Source organism: Bombina bombina, chromosome 1, assembly GCF_027579735.1.
Source record: "Bombina bombina isolate aBomBom1 chromosome 1, aBomBom1.pri, whole genome shotgun sequence".
NCBI classification, from domain to species: Eukaryota; Metazoa; Chordata; class Amphibia; order Anura; family Bombinatoridae; genus Bombina; species Bombina bombina.
The window spans coordinates 1469924384-1469940242 of record NC_069499.1 but is presented as its reverse complement, the minus strand read 5'-3'; the positions used below and the strand labels follow the sequence as shown (position 1 = coordinate 1469940242).

Genomic DNA, 15859 nt, shown 5'->3' with positions numbered 1-15859 from the left:
GTCATTAACAACAATTATTGTAGTATTGTTGGAAGAAGGAGGTAAATCAACAATAAAGTCCATTGCTATTGCTTGCCATGGTCTGTCTGCGATGAGTAAGGAAAGTAGAAACCCATATGGATGGATCTTTTGAGGTTTTGACCTACAACAAACTGCACAAGTTTGAACATAATTCTTGATAGAAAGAACCATCTTTGGCCACCAATAATCTCTTTGTATGAGATCTAAGGTCTTCTTAATACCAGGGTGACCCGAAAGAAGAGAATCATGGGCTGACTTAAGAATGTCTTCTCTAAGTTAAGCAGGGACATATAACTGATTGCCATGGTACAAAAGGCCATCTGAAGACTTTTGGAGAGGAAGTAGTACTGTTGAGGGATCCTTTTGTTGATGAGTTTTAATATGTTCAGAATTATGAGTTGTGAGAGCTATAAGCCTGTCTGCAGGTATTATGCTGGTTGGTAATTGTTCAAATGGAGGTCTGGGGTCTTTTCTAGACAGAATATCACAGAAAGTCCAGCACACACTGCAATGGTATTAGGTGCACGCTATAGCTGAGCACTGCACAACCCAGCAAAAAGTATCCAAAGTATAGAAAATAGCAGCACTTTCATAGCCAAGAGCACAAAAAGACAGCAACGTTTCGGGCTACATGTCCTTCATCATGCCATAAATATACCATTTCCACTTCCTCCTTAAATACCCCTTAGGACACATCCACCACAACAATAATGAACTCTTTCTACACCATAGTGGTAACAATTTCTCATTAGCATATGTAAATATCCTAACTCTTAATCTTACTATATTACAATCAAATACCTATTCACCGTTACAAAAAGCAAGAGGTGAAATGTTACGCAATGAATGGGAAGCATCAAACAATATTATGCAAAATATTATAAAAAAATACTTAAGTATATTCCTTTTAGTTTCTTTTTCCTTATTTTTTTCTCTCTTTTCTTTTTTTCTTTTTTCTTTCATCACCATAAATTTGCACAAACAATGGGGAACATCATATTTCTATATATAACTCTATACATTCAGAAAAGAAAAGAGATTAAATGACAAATCATAGATTTCAAAAACATTTTTTTTACAAAAAAACAGATAAGTCATAATCCTTATTAATACCCAATGGTGATAATGAGTTTAAAGTAAAAATCCAGAATGCCTCCCTCTGTTTAAGATGCTGTTCTCTATCACTACCTCGTCTACAGGGGGGAATATGTTCCAAAACTTGAAACCTAAGTTGACTAACTCCATGTTGGGCCTCTAAGAAATGAGTAGCTACAGGGGACTTCAAATTATTTCTCCTAATGCTCGACTTGTGTTCAGTGATCCTGTCACTGACCCTACGGGTCGTCTCACCTAAATAAATTAACCCACACGGGCATTTAAGGAGATAAATTGCGTAATCAGTATTGCATGTCAAAAAATCTTTAATCCAATTTTTTTTTTCCGGATTGCGGATGTACAAAAATTGGCCCCTTTATCATATTATTACAATGAGAGCATCCAAGGCATGGATAGCATCCCATTTTTTTACTAGTAATATATTTTTGTCTATCAGTTCTTGCACTACCAATATCTGCTTTAACTAGAGTATCTCTTAGATTCACCCCTCTTTTATAGGCTGGCATAGGGACATTCTGGAACTCTGGTATGCCTGGATTGCAATTTTTCAAAATATACCAGTGTTTATGAATAATTTTCTGGATTTGTATACTTAATTCATTAAATTTAGAAACAAACACAAGCTTGTCCCCATTTAATTTTTTTTAGACTTAACCTGTGGTTTCAACAGACTCTCTCTTGTCATCTCCATTGATCTATCAATCTCCTTCTGAATAAGTTCTTCATCATATCCTCTGTTTAAAAAGAGATTTCCCATCTCCCTGAGCCTTATTTTACTTATCTTGGCTCTTGGGTAGGGAATTCTTTAAAGACTCAGGATGTGCACTATTTGCCAATAGTAAATCATTCCTATCAGTATCTTTTTTATACAAATCCACTCTGATTCTCCCATTTTCTTTGAATACCAATGTGTCCAAGAAAGCTATACTCTCCTCACTATGAACCAGAGTAAATGTAATATTCCTGGTAGCTGAATTCAATATTTCCACAAATTGCAATAGGCTTCCAATGTCGCCCAGCCATATGCCAAACACGTCATCAATATAGCGCCACCAGGTGGCGCCATACTGTTTAAATAAATCATTGCTATACACTAGTTTCTCTTCATATACATTCATGAAATTTGTTGGCATATGTAGGGGCGACATTGGAGCCCATTGCCGTGCCTTGTTTCTGTATAAAAAACTGATCCTGAAATAAAAAATAATTATAGCGAAGAATGATGTCTAACAATTCCAAAATAAATTGTTTTTCCTCTCCAGTATATAAATTCGAATCTGCCATTATTTTTTTCACAGCTCCCACACCCCCATCATGACTGATAGAGGTGTAGAGGCTGGAAACATCCATACTGAAGAGAATACAATAAAACTTAACAAAACCACCGGGTCGCCCTATTGTGGCAGGTGTGGACAGTGTGTTCTCGAATGTCTCGGTCTATCTTGATCGAATTTTGAGAAGGTTTGTGGTTGAATCCCAATAATTTATTAAAGATACTGGGGATTTCCTGAATAAATTGGAGGAAATTTCTGTCCCTTCAAATAAATGTATTCTCTTCAGTATGGATGTTTCCAGCCTCTACACCTCCATCAGTCATGATGGGGGTGTGGGAGCTGTGAAAAAAATAATGGCAGATTCAAATTTATATACTGGAGAGGAAAAATAATTTATTTTGAAATTGTTAGACATCATTCTTCGTTATAATTATTTTTTATTTCAGGATCAGTTTTTTATACAGAAACAAGGCACAGCAATGGGCTCCAATGTCGTCCCTACATATGCCAACATATTCATGAATGTATATGAAGAGAACCTAGTGTATAGCAATGATTTATTTAAACAGTATGGCGCCACCTGGTGGCGCTATATTGATGACGTGTTTGGCATATGGCTGGGCGACATTGGAAGCCTATTGCAATTTGTGGAAATATTGAATTCAGCCACCAGGAATATTAAATTTACTCTGGTTCATAGTGAGGAGAGTATAGCTTTCTTGGACACATTGGTATTCAAAGAAAATGGGAGAATCAGAGTGGATTTGTATAAAAAGATACTGATAGGAATGATTTACTATTGGCAAATAGTGCACATCCTCACACCTAGATTTAGAGTTCTGCGTTAGCCGTCAAAAGCAGCTTTAAGGGGTCCTAATGCTGCTTTTGGCCGCCCGCTAGTATTTAGAGTCGGCCAGGTAAAGATGTACCGCTCACTTTCAAGCCGCGACTTTTCCATACCGCAGATCCCCTTACGCCAATTGCGTATCCTATCTTTTCAATGGGATCTTCCTAACGCCGGTATTTAGAGTCTTGGCTGAAGTGAGCGGTAGAGCTTCTACCGACAAGACTCCTAACGCCCATGGAAAGGCTGTAGTTAAGAGCTTTATGGGTTAACGCCGGTATATAAAGCTCTTAACTACAGTGCTCTAAAGTACACTAACACCCATAAACTACCTATGTACCTCTAAACCGAGGTCCCCCACATCGCCACCACTATAATATATATTTTTAACCCCTAATCTGCCGACCGCACATCGCCGCCACCTACATTATCCCTATGAACCCCTAATCTGCTGCCCCTAACATCGCCGACACCTACATTATATTTATTAACCCCTAATCTGCCCCCCCAACATCGCCGCTACCTACTATAATAAATGTATTAACCCCTAAAGCTAAGTCTAACCCTAACCCTAACACCCCCCTAAATTAAATATAATTTTAATCTAACAAAATAAATTAACTCTTATTAACTAAGGTATTCCTATTTAAAATTAAATTCTTACCTGTAAAATAAACCCTAATATAGCTACAATATAACGAATAATTACATTGTAGTTATTTTAGTTTTTATATTTATTTTACAGGCAACTTTGTATTTATTTTAACTAGGTACAATAGCTATTAAATAGTTATTAATTATTTAATAGCTACCGGATGGTCTACCTATAGAATTTTATGATATTCTTAAAGAGAAAATTATACCTATCTTAAACTCCCTCTATAATAATTATTATTGTCACAATGCTAAAATTACAGAGCAATTTAAGACTGCAAATATAATATTAATCCCTAAAGAAGGGAAAGACCCAGAGGAGGTCACTTCTTATAGGCCAATTTCATTATTGGATGTGGACTATAAGATTTTAATGAAGATAATAGCAGAGAGATTAAAAGATATCCTTCCTAATCTAATTCACAGAGATCAAGTGGGGTTTGTTAAAGGGAGAACCTCTGAAATGAATATCAGAAGAATTCAACATGTTATTTGTCATTATGCTGAGGAGGAGGCTGGGGGAGGTCCCAACGCGCTGCCGGAGGCCTTTCTCCTGTCATTGGACGCGGAGAAGGCCTTCTACAGAGTTGAGTGGGACTTTCTCCAGCAGACTCTGTTTAATTTTGGCCTTAGGGGTAATTTTTTAAATTTGATATCTAATGTATATTCGAATGCCAGGGCTACTCTTTTGGTAAATGGCAATATTTCAGTTCCTTTCTCTCTTTTTAGAGGGACTAGGCAAGGGTGCCCTATGTCACCATTGCTTTTTGATTTGGTACTTGAACCTCTGGCTATGAAACTCAGGAGGAAGGTACTGGGTTGTAGACTGGATGAGGAGATATTTCAGTTGTCTATCTTTGCGGATGACCTCTTATTATGTGTATTAGAACCAATTTCCCAAACTAATGAAGTGATCTCTCAGTTAGAGCTATATGGAAAGGTTTCAGGGTATAAAATAAATTTCTCCAAATCTAGTATATTGTGGCTTAAAAAAAACAAAAATCAATGTGGCTTACCCATTTGTAGAAACGGATACATTAAAGTATTTAGGTATATATTTATCTTCCTCCCCCCAAAACTGGTATAAGGATAACATAGTGTATGTCTTAAACCAAGGTATAGATAAGTTTAAAAACTGGGTAAACCTGCCACTCTCCCTTTCAGGAAGAGTGGCAGCTTATAAGATGTTTATCCTCCCAAAGATACTTTATACTTTACGTATGTTTCCTTTATTAATTAAACATCAGGATTTGAATAACTTTACGAAAGCACTCCGATACTATATCTGGCAAGGTAGGAAACCTAGAATTAAGATTGACAAACTATACCTACCCTTTATTAGTGGGGGCTTAGCTTTGCCCAATTTGTTACTATATAATTATGCTACTTTGCTGCGGTTCCCATTGGACTGGATTTTTCACTCTAATATCTATACAAATTGTTCATTGGACAAAAGATTGTGTAAATCACTGGCATTAGAATTTGTTCTGTATGCATCTAATAAAGAACGAGGGAGGGAAATATATCAACACCCCATGCTGAAAGATATTCTTGTTGCTTGGGGTGCAGCTATGAAAATTATATCAATAAAAAAGAAAACGCATTCTAGATGGGTACCATTGGTGGGGAATTCCCAATTTATACCAGGCCTAAACTACTCAACATTTCAACGATGGGAAGATTGTGGTTTATCCAATTTAGGGCAATTATGTAACTGGAAGACTAAACAAATACTCAAATTTGAGGAAATTCAAGGGCTTTATCAAATTCCTGGTAAGGATAGGTTTTATTTTATACAAGCAAAACATTACCTAAAGTCATTTCTTTACCAGGACCCTGATTTATTCTTCCAGCCACATCCTCTTTTAGACCATCCAAAAATCAGGCAGAGACCACTCTCAATTATTTATGAAACACTTTTAAATGGGTTTAAGTTAGGGCAGTTAGAAGATCTTTATAGCAAAAGGGAAAATAGTATTCCCTTCTACAGAGAAGATAAAACTATACAAATTAGCTTGGGGACAATACACAAATTGGAGAACTCAATGGTAGTGAGGGCATCGCATCTTAGACTTATGCACCAAGACTATTTAACTCCCAATAGAGTTCGTAAGTGGAATAAAGAGGTGGAGAATAAGTGTATTAAATGTTCAAGAAACAATCCGGATCTGCTCCACTTGATATATGAATGCCCTAAACAATCTCAGTTGTGGTTGAAAGTGGGTTTCTGGCTTTCTAGTATTTTAAAATTAGATATCAAACTATCAGCAGTAAATGTATTTTTCCTTACCCATTCATCTTTATGGGAGGGAAATAATGGATTTGTACATAAAGTGATAGTGAAAACAAGATCACTGATTTTTTCGTGTTGGACCGATAGGAAATCTCCAAATGTTAATCAGTTAAGGAAAGCAATGATGAAATAAGTTATTCTTGAAGCATATGACTATAAAAAGTTTTGCCCTTATAAAGTAGACAAATTCTTTAATGTCTGGGGTCCATTTATTAAATCTATGGGTAACGACTATACGAATCATATTAATCGGATTATCAGTATCCCCAAGCCGTGAATTTCTCGTTGGAGAGGAGGGGAGAGGGGACTGAGAGGAACTTTGTTTCTGGGGTTAACTTGTAGATAGTAGTAGGTTGCTAGGTTTTTTTTGGGGTTTTTTTTTGCACTTCCCTAGATAACGTGACAAACAACTCATTTATGAAGTATCTCCTTGGTCAATATTAGGACTAAGGATAAAAACATTTTACTCAAGAAAGAATGATTATGTTGTTAAATTGTTCTTTTTCTGTTGTAAAAGGCTTTCTTTTATGATGATATGCAAAGCAATTATGTATTGGAATTTTGTATTGTTAATATAACTAAATAATAAAAGTAAAAAAAAAAAAAAAATAATAGCTACCTAGTTAAAATAATTACAAAATTACCTGTAAAATAAATCCTAACCTAAGTTACAATTAAACCTAACACTACACTATCATTAAAATAATTAAATAAATTAGCTACCAATACCTACAATTAAATACAATTAAATAAACTAAACTAAATTACAAAAAAAAAAAAACACTAAATTACAGAAAATAAAAAAATATTACAAGAATTTTAAACTAATTACACCTAATCTAAGCTCCCTAATAAAATAATAAAAAAAATAATAAAAGTCCCTATCCTATTCTACATTACAAAGTAATCAGCTCTTTTACCAGTCCTTAAAAGGGCTTTTTGCGGGGCATGCCCCAAAGTAATCAGCTCTTTTGCCTGTAAAAAAAATACAACCCCCCAACATTAAAACCCACCACCCACATACCCCTACTCTAACCCACCCAAACCCCCCTTAAATAAACCTAACACTACCCACCTGAAGATCTCCCTACCTTGAGTCGTCTTCACCCAGCCGGGCCGAAGTCTTCATCCGATGGGGCAGAAGAGGACATCCAGACCGGCAGAAGTCTTCAGATTGAGCTCGCATTCTATCGGCTGTTCAGATCAGCCAATAGAATGCAAGCTCAATCTGATTGGATCAGCCAATCGGATTGAACTTGAATCTGATTGGCTGATTGAATTGGCCAATCAGATTTTTCCTACCTTAATTCCGATTGGCTGATAGAATCCTATCAGCCAATCGGAATTCGAGGGACGCCATATTGGATGACGTCATTTAAAGGAACCTTCATTCGGCAAGTAGACGTCGGTTGAAGAGGATGGATCCGCGTTGGCTGGGAAGAAGATGGCTCCACTCCGCTCCGGGTGGATGAAGATAGAAGATGCCGCTTGGATGAAGATGTCTGCCGGTCCGGATGTCCTCTTCTGCCCGGATAAGATGAAGACTTCTGCCGGTCTGGATGTCCTCTTCTGCGCCATCGGATGAAGACGACTCAAGGTAGGGAGATCAGGGGGGTAGTGTTAGGTTTATTTAAGGGGGTTTGGGTGGGTTAGAGTAGGGGTATGTGGGTGGTGGGTTTTAATGTTGGGGAGGTTGTATTTTTTTTTACAGGCAAAAGAGCTGATTACTTTGGGGCATGCCCTGCAAAAAGCCCCTTTAAGGGCTGGTAAAAGAGCTGATTACTTTGTAATGTAGAATAGGGTAGGGACTTTTATTATTTTGGTTTTTTTTTTATTTTATTACGGGGCTTAGATTAGGTGTAATTAGTTTAAAATTCTTGTAATATTTTTTTATTCTCTGTAATTTAGTGGGGTTTTTTTTGTAATTTAGTTTAGTTTATTTAATTGTATTTAATTGTAGGTATTGGTAGCTAATTTATTTAATTAATTTAATGATAGTGTAGTGTTAAGTTTAATTGTAACTTAGGTTAGGATTTATTTTACAGGTAATTTTGTAATTATTTTAACTAGGTAGCTATTAAATAGTTAATAACTATTTAATAGCTATTGTACCTAGTTAAAATAAATACAAAGTTGCCTGTAAAATAAATATAAATCCTAAAATAGCTACAATGTAATTATATATTAGGGTTTATTTTACAGGTAAGTATTACGTTTTAAATAGGAATAATTTAGTTAATAAGAGTTAATTTATTTTGTTAGATTAAAATTATATTTAATTTAGGAGGGTGTTAGGGTTAGACTTAGCTTTAGGGGTTAATACATTTATTATAGTAGCGGCGAGGTCCGGTCGGCAGATTAGGGGTTAATACTTGAAGTTAGGTGGCGGCGACGTGGGAGGGGGCAGATTAGGGGTTAATAAATATCATGTAGGTGTCGGCGATGTTGGGGGCAGCAGATTAGGGGTTCATAGGGATAATGTAGGTGGCGGCGGTGTCCGGAGCGGCAGATTAGGGGTTAATTGCGTAATGCGGGTGTCAGCGATAGCGGGGGCGGCAGATTAGGGGTTAATAAGTGTAAGGTTAGGGGTGTTTAGACTCGGGGTTCATATTAGGGTGTTAGGTGTAGACTTAGAAAGTGTTTCCCTATAGGAAACAATGGGGCTGCATTGGGAGCTTAACGCTGCTTTTTTGCAGGTGTTAGGTTTTTTTCAGCCCAAACTGCCCCATTGTTTCCTATGGGGGAATCGCGCACAAGCACGTTTTGCCAGCTTACCGCTACCGTAAGCAACGCTGGTATTGAGGGTTGAAGTGGAGCTAAGTTAGGCTCAACGCACCCTTTTTTGAGCCTAACGCAGCCCCTCAGACAACTCTAAATACCAGCGTTGTTTGGAAGCAGCGGTAGGAAAAAAAGCTGCGTTAGCTACGCGGGTCTTTACCAACAAAACTCTAAATCTAGCCATCAGTCTTTAAAGAATTCCCTACCCAAGAGCCAATTTATGCGTGTTCGGCGCATTGTTTCAGATGAAAAGATAAGTAAAATAAGGCTCAGGGAGATGGGAAATCTCTTTTTAAACAGAGGATATGATGAACTTATTCAGAAGGAGATTGATAGATCAATGGAGATGACAAGAGAGAGTCTGTTGAAACCACAGGTTAAGTCTAAAGAAAAAAATGGGGACAAGCTTGTGTTTGTTTCTAAATTTAATGAATTAAGTATACAAATCCAGAAAATTATTCATAAACACTGGTATATTTTGAAAAATTGCAATCCAGGCATACCAGAGTTCCAGAATGTCCCTATGCCAGCCTATAAAAGAGGGGTGAATCTAAGAGATACTCTAGTTAAAGCAGATATTGGTAGTGCAAGAACTGATAGACAAAAATATATTACTAGTAAAAATATGGGATGCTAGCCATGCCTTGGATGCTCTCATTGTAATAATATGACAAAGGGGCCAATTTTTGCACATCCACAATCCGGAAAAAAATTTGGATTAAAGATTTTTTGACATGCAATACTGATTACGGAATTTATCTCCTTAAATGCCCGTGTGGGTTAATTTATTTAGGTGAGACGACCCATAGGGTCCGTGACAGGATCACTGAACACAAGTCGAGCATTAGGAGAAATAATTTGAAGTCCCCTGTAGCTACTCATTTCTTAGAGGCCCAACATGGAGTTAGTCAACTTAGGTTTCAAGTTTTGGAACATATTCCCCCCTGTAGACGAGGTGGTGATAGAGAACAGCATCTTAAACAGAGGGAGGCATTCTGGATTTTTACTTTAACCCCTTAACGACCGAGGACGTGCAGGGTACGTCCTCTTAAAAAAGTCACTTAACAACCAAGGACGTACCCTGCACGTCCTCGGTCTGGAAAGCAGCTGGAAGCGATCCTGATCACTTCCAGCTGCTTTCTGGTTATTTCAGGATGCCTCAATATCGAGGCATCCTGCAATAACAAATTTTACCCCTCCGGTGCAGAGAGAGCCACTCTGTGGCCCTCTCTGCACCGGACATCGATGACCGCATTCGTTGGTGGGTGGGAGCTGAAGTGGGAGGCGGGTGGGCGGCCATCGATGCGGTCTAAGTCAGAAAAAGGGCGGGATCGCCGGGGGCGCGCACGGGCACGCGCGCGTGCACGGGAGGAGGCGGGTGGGCGCGTGCACGGGGAGGGAGCGGTTGGGAACCGCTATACTACAGAAAAATTGTTTTTTATAAGTGGGAGAAAGGGGGGGGTAAAATATAAAAAAAGTAAATCTAAGGGATCTGGGAGCGGGTGGGGAATTGGTCTTGGGGGGGAGCTACACTACAGAAAAAAGGAATACAAATTTAAAAAAAAAAAACATTTTATTTGCAAACTGGGTACTGGCAGAAACCTGCCAGTACCCAAGATGGCCCCCAATAAGGCAGAGGGGGAGGGTTAGAGAGCTGTTTTGGGGGGGATCAGGGAGGTTGGGGCTAAGGAGGGGATCCTACACAACACAACAGGAGGGAAGAGAGCTCTTTGGGAGGGATCAGGAGGTCTGATGTGTCAGGTGGGAAGCTGATCTCTACACTAAAGCTAAAATTAACCCTGCAAGCTCCCTACAAGCTACCTAATTAACCCCTTCACTGCTGGGCATAATTCACGTGTTGTGCGCAGTGGCATTTAGCGGCCTTCTAATTACCAAAAAGCAACACTAAAGTCATATATGTCTGCTATTTCTGAACAAAGGGGATCCCAGAGAAGCATTTACAACCATTTGTGCCATAATTGCACAAGCTGTTTGTAAATAATTTCAGTGAGAAACCTAAAGTTTGTGAAAAAGTTGACTATTTTTTTTTTTATTTAATCGCATTTGGCAGTGAAATGGTGGCATGAAATATACCAAAAAGGGCCTAGATCAATGCTTGGGGTTGTCTACTACACTACACTAAAGCTAAAATTAACCCTACAAGCTCCCTAATTAACCCCTGCACTGCTGAGCATAATACACGCGTGTGGGCCTTCTAATTACCAAAAAGCAACGTCAAAGCCATATATGTCTGCTATTTCTGAACAAAGGGGATCCCAGAGAAAAATTTACAACCATTTATGCCATAATTGCACAAGCTGCTTGTAAATAATTTTAGCGAGAAACCTAAAGTTTGTGAAAAATTTGTGAAAAAGTGAACAATTTTATTAATTTGATCGCATTTGGCGGTGAAATGGTGGCATGAAATATACCAAAATGGGCCTAGATCAATACTTTGGGATGTCTTCTAAAAAAAAAATATATACATGTCAATGGATATTCAGGGATTCCTGACAGATATCAGTGCCCCAATGTAACTAGCGCTAATTTTGAAAAAAAGTGGTTTGGAAATAGCAAAGTGCTATTTGTATCTATGGCCCTATAACTTGCAAAAAAGCAAAGAACATGTAAACATTGGGTATTTCTAAACTCAGGACAAAATTTAGAAACTATTTAGTATGGGTGTTTTTTGGTGGTTGTAGATATGTAACAGATTTTGGGGGTCAAAGTTAGAAAAAGTGTGTTTTTTTTCCATTTTTTTCATCATATTTTATATTTTTTATAGTAAATTATAAGATATGATGAAAATAATGGTATCTTTAGAAAGTCCATTTAGTGGTGAGAAAAACGTTATATAATATGTGTGGGTACAGTAAATGAGCAAGAGGAAAATAACAGCTAAATACAAACACCGCAGAAATTTAAGAATAGCCCTGGTCCCAAATGGACAGAAAATGGAAAAGTGATGTGGTCATTAAACTCATTATCACCATTGGGTATGAATAAGGATTATGACTTATCTGTTTTTTTGTAAAAAATGTTTTTGAAATCTATGATTTGTCATTTAATCTCTTTTCTTTACTGAATGTATAGCATTATATATAGAAATATGATGTTCCCCAGTCTTTGTGCAAATTTTTGGTGATGAAAGAAAAAAAGAAAAGAAAGAAAAAAATAAGGAAAAAGAAACTAAAAGGAATATACTTAAGTATTTTTTTTATAATATTTTGCATAATATTGTTTGATGCTTCCCAATCATTGTGTAACATTTCACCTCTTGTTTTTTGTAATGGTGAATAGGTATTTGATTGTAATATAGTAAGATTAAGAGTTAGGATATTTACATATGCTAATGAGAAATTGTTACCACTATGGTGTAGAAAGAGTTAATTATTGTTGTGGTGGGTGTGTCCTAAGGGGTATTTAAGGAGGAAGAGGAAATGGTATATTTATGGCATGATGAAGGACATGTAGCCCGAAACGTTGCTGTCTTTTTGTGCTCTTGGCTATAAAATAAATATTGAAGAATTATCCTTTGGAGTGCTGCTATTTTCTATACTTTGGAGTCTTTTCTAGACAGAGCATCTGCTTTCATGTTTTTACTACCAGGACGATAAGTGATCAGGTAATTAAACCTGGAGAAGAAATATTTATGGTAGGGGGTATCTATTCTTCCTAGTACGTTTGTTAAGCTCTCTGTAGTCGATTATAAGCCTGAGGCTACCATCCTTATTCCTCACAAAAAATATGCCAGCACCAGCTGGGGAAGTTGAGGGTCTGACAAAACCTTTTTTAAGATTATCATCAAGATATTGCTTAAGGTGGTTGAACTCTGGTTCAGACAGGGTATATATGGTCATAGGGTATGGATGAATTAGGAAGTAAATCAATGGGGCAGTCGTAAGTCCCATGAGGGGGTAAAGTCTGTGCTTCTGCCTTATCGAAAACATCAGTAAAATCTTTATAACAAGCTAGAATCTCCCAGTCTGATATCTGCATAATAGAGTGGTTTGTTTTTTCAAAGCAAGACTTACTGCAATGTTCAGAATCAAAGTGGATTACATTTTTCCCCATATGATGGTAGGTTGGTGTATCTTTAACCATATGCCCTAAAATGATTGGGAATAAAGTTGCAGAGATAACATCAAAGATACATGATTCAGTGTGACCAGTGGGGAAGGTCAAATGTATTGGTGTGGTATTATGTGTTATAGGACCTGATCTAATAAAAGAACCATCAACGACTGTGATAGCCAGTGGTTTCTTTTTCTTTATTAAAAGGAATCCGATAAGAGTGCACAAAATCAAAATCTACAAAATTTCCGGTGGCTCCGGAATCAATCACGGCATGGGTCATTGTATGTTGGAGATCCCACTGTAAGGAAACAGAAAGGGTAAAATGAGATGAGGTTCCAGTTAGTGTATCTTGTGTCTGATAAACTTTTGACATTTTACATGTTTCAAAAGACTAGGACAGTTCTTTACTCCGTGGTCTTTTGCGGCACAGTATAGAGACAGATTGTGTAACCTACGTCTGACTTTTTCTTCTGCTTTTAGGGGTCCCTTCACAAAGGCAATTTTCCTGGGCTCTTCAGTAATTCTGTTAAGAAGACTTACATTGGTAGGACAAGACTTTTTTAACCTGAGATCTGGTATTCCTTTCCCTGATTTTCTCTCTCTCAGGCGACGGTCTATGGAGATGGTTAAAATCATGAGAGTTTCTAAGTCAGTTGGTAGTTTGACACGGGCCAACTCATCCTTAAAGGGACAGTATACACTCATTTCCATATAACTGCATGTAATAGACACTACTATAAAGAATAAGATGCACAGATACTGATATAAAAATCCAGTATAAAACTGTTTAAAAACTTACTTAGAAGCTGTCAGTTTAGCTCTGTTGAAAAGGTAGCTGTAAAGCCCACTGCAAGTGGCAAATAAGACACTCCCCCCTCCCCCTTCTTTTGCATATGAAAAGACCCTTTACACAAACAGGAGCAAGCTGGAGAAGGTAGCTGACAGTATTCACATAAAACTTTGGGGCTTGGTTAGGAGTATGAAAATCTGAGCAATGTTATTTAAAAATAAGCAAAACTATGCATTTATTTAAAAAAAAAACTTTATGGGCTATATAAATAGATCATCTACAAAACATTTATGCAAAGAAAAAATGAGTGTATAATGTCCCTTTAATGGAGTCGGATAATCCTAAATGGAATTGATTTTTTAATGCAGGACTGTTCCATTGAGTATCTGGCGCCCATATTTTGAAATCAGTAATATATTCCTCCACGGGTCGTCTACCCTGGTGGAGGGCACGAATCACAGTTTTTGTGGTACTTTGCTTGTCATGATCCTCGTAGAGAATAGACATTGCATTAAAGAAATCTTTCAGTGAATTTAATATAGGATCGTTATTTTCATAGAATACATTTGCCCAGGCTCTGGGTTCTCCTGATAGATATGAGATGACGGTTAAGACTTTAATTTTATCATTGGGAGATGTTCTGGGCTTCAATGAGAAAAATAATGTACAGGAGTTTTTAAACTCTCTGAAATGGGATCTTAGTCCCGAAAACTTTTCAGGTGGGCATATCAGAGGTTCAGGTGTGACTTCTGATGTGCTTGTTTTATTGGTAAGGTTGTCACTTATAAATTTCCTCAAATGTTCATGTTCAGTTTGGATCTCTCTAAGACCCTGCAACATTAAATCTATATTTTGAGGCGAAGGTACCTACACAATTAGAAAGTTCCGTGAGGTCCATTTTGGGTACTTAATTTACTTTTTTAGGCTAGGTAATATGTAGGGTTCAATATGGGAATACTCAGGTACCCAATTAACTCAGATAGTTACCACTCAGTCTCACACTAAACCACGGGCTCTATAGATATAATAATAGCTCTGTTATGCTCATAGACGGAGGGTGACTATAAATAGTCAATATCAGTGGATTCCTTAGATGAAAAAATAAGGAATCTTAAACAAGATAGCTTAGCTTCAATTCGCAAGCTTCTATTTGAAGAAATTTAGATTTGTAGAGAATGACAGTCTATTAGAATGTATACGGTACAAAGTTTTAGTCCCAGCTAATTCTCACAGCAACAGTGCAGCTATATCAGGAAATACGGTAGGGTGTTAAAGTCCCAACTGAAAGTATCAGAATGTGAAATTTACACTGCAATTAAACTAAGTAAAACTAAATTGTTACTTAGAAGCAATGTAACATATAAATGAAATGTTTGAGACACAGCAAGCTCACCGATTTTATTATCCAGGTAGCAACAAATGTAACATAATATGCAAAGAGTAAAATTCACACAATGTTGTTGTAAGCAGTTGTTTCTGGTTAGTATTCACAGCATTAGCAAGTAGAAGCAGGCATTAGTTTTAAGCAAGAGAAGCTGGGAGTTCCGTTATGCACATTACCATGATTCTGAAGGCAGTGTGAGCTGAAACGCTGAGTAACGTTGGAATCCTGCTGAATAGAGGATTACTGTGAAGGAGAAACAAAACCAAAGCTTTTAGGTATAAGGTCAGGTACAAGCAGCAATGTACTGCCAGGAGTTTGTAATCCCAATTTGGTCAGAGGCTAAGTAAGTGAATCCACATCTGCGAACTGCAGGGTACAAAAGCAAATTACCTAGCAAAGAGGTAGAGAAGGAGGAGCCTTAAATAGGGTGGTAAGTCAGGAGACTTAAAGGGATATAGCGGAGCAATTTAAGGAATATGCTGAAACCTTGTAACATGACACAGAGTCATCTAAATTAGCTAAAACCTCCTTTAACAATACACAAAGGTGTTTAAGCTTAAAGTGAATGTAAATTTTGATGCTAAAGTGCCCGGTTTTAAAAAATTCGATTAAAAACAGGGGCACTTTA

The 15859-nt window shown here is 37.4% G+C and overlaps 1 long non-coding RNA gene across 1 annotated transcript; it reads right to left on the bottom strand.

Moving 5' to 3' along the window:
• Window positions 1-13230: 13230 nt before the first annotated feature.
• Window positions 13231-15573, bottom strand: LOC128653514 (uncharacterized). Its single transcript, XR_008401359.1, has 2 exons — window positions 15408-15573; window positions 13231-13355 (listed from the first exon to the last, which is right to left on the bottom strand). It is a non-coding gene; the product is annotated as an uncharacterized LOC128653514 (long non-coding RNA).
• Window positions 15574-15859: the final 286 nt, after the last annotated feature.